Genomic DNA, 1,305 nt, shown 5'->3' on the forward strand with positions numbered 1-1,305 from the left:
GTACAAAGGACTCACAGACTTGAGACATTGGTAGCCACCAGGGCCCCCCTAATACATGGTAGCCAGCAAGCCCCCCTAGTCTCATTGGTTAGCCAGCAGTACCCCCCTAGTACATTGGTAGCTAGCTGTGCCCCCCCTAGTTCATTGGTAGCCAGCTGTGCCCCCCTAGTTCATTGGTAGCCAGCAGTGCCCACCCTAATGCCATTGTAGTCCAGCTGTGCCCTCCCTAGTTATTGGTAGCCAGCTAGGCCCCTAATGCATTGGTAGCCAGCAGTGCCCCCCCTAGTTCGTTGGTAGCCAGCTAGGCCCCCTATGCATTGGTAGCTAGCAGGGCCCCCCTAATGCATTGGTAGCCAGCAGTGCCCCTAGTACATTGGTAGCCAGCAGTGCCCCCTTGTTCATTGGTAGCCAGCAGGGCCCCCTAATGCATTGGTAGCCAGCAGGGCCCCCATTAGTAGCCCAGCAGTGCCCCCCCTAGTACATTGGTAGCAGCAGGGCCGCCCCTAATTCATTGGTAGGCGCAGCAGGGCCCCCCTAATCATTGGTAGCCAGCAGGGCCCCCCTAATGCATTGGTAGCCAACAGGGCCCCCTAATGCATTGGTAGCCAACAGGGCCCCTAGCATTGTGCAACACCTTAGTAGCCAGCAGTGCCTCCCTCTAGTAGCCCAGCAGTGCCCCCCCCAGTACATTGGTAGCCAACAGGGCCCCCTAATGCATTGGTAGCCAACAGGGCCCCCATTAGTAGCCAGCAGTGCTCCCTCTAGTAGCCAGCAGTGCCCCTCTAGTAGCCAGCAGTGCCCCTCTATAGTAGCCAGCAGTGGCCCCCCCCAGTACATTGGTAGCCAACAGGGCCCCCCTAATGCATTGGTAGCCAACAGGGCCCCATTAGTAGCCAGCAGTGCTCCTCTAGTAGCCAGAGTGCCCCCTCTAGTACCAGCAGTGCCCCCTCTAGTTAGCCAGCAGTGCCCCCCCCCCCCCAGTACATTGGTAGCCAGCAAGCACCGGCTCCTCCGGCGTTGTCTTTCTTCTTCAGCGGCGGCATCTCCTTCTTCAGCGGCAGCGTCTTCTGCGGCGGTAGATTCGCCTCCCCCGGCGAAGGTCCTTCCTGGACGACACCTCTGCACTTCGTGAGTGCCAAACTAAGACAGGCCCTTTTATAAGGTTGCGCCCGTGCGTACAGACGTGCATGTACGCACGGGGCGGACCAATAGGATCCCCCGCTGACCACACTGACAGGGCCCGGAACTGATTAAAGGGGGCCCGAGCTACTAAGAAAACTTTGGCATGGCGCGGGCCCCCTTTTA

The sequence above is a fragment of the Xenopus tropicalis genome, chromosome 4 (assembly GCF_000004195.4).
Source record: "Xenopus tropicalis strain Nigerian chromosome 4, UCB_Xtro_10.0, whole genome shotgun sequence".
In the NCBI taxonomy this organism is placed as follows: Eukaryota; Metazoa; Chordata; class Amphibia; order Anura; family Pipidae; genus Xenopus; species Xenopus tropicalis.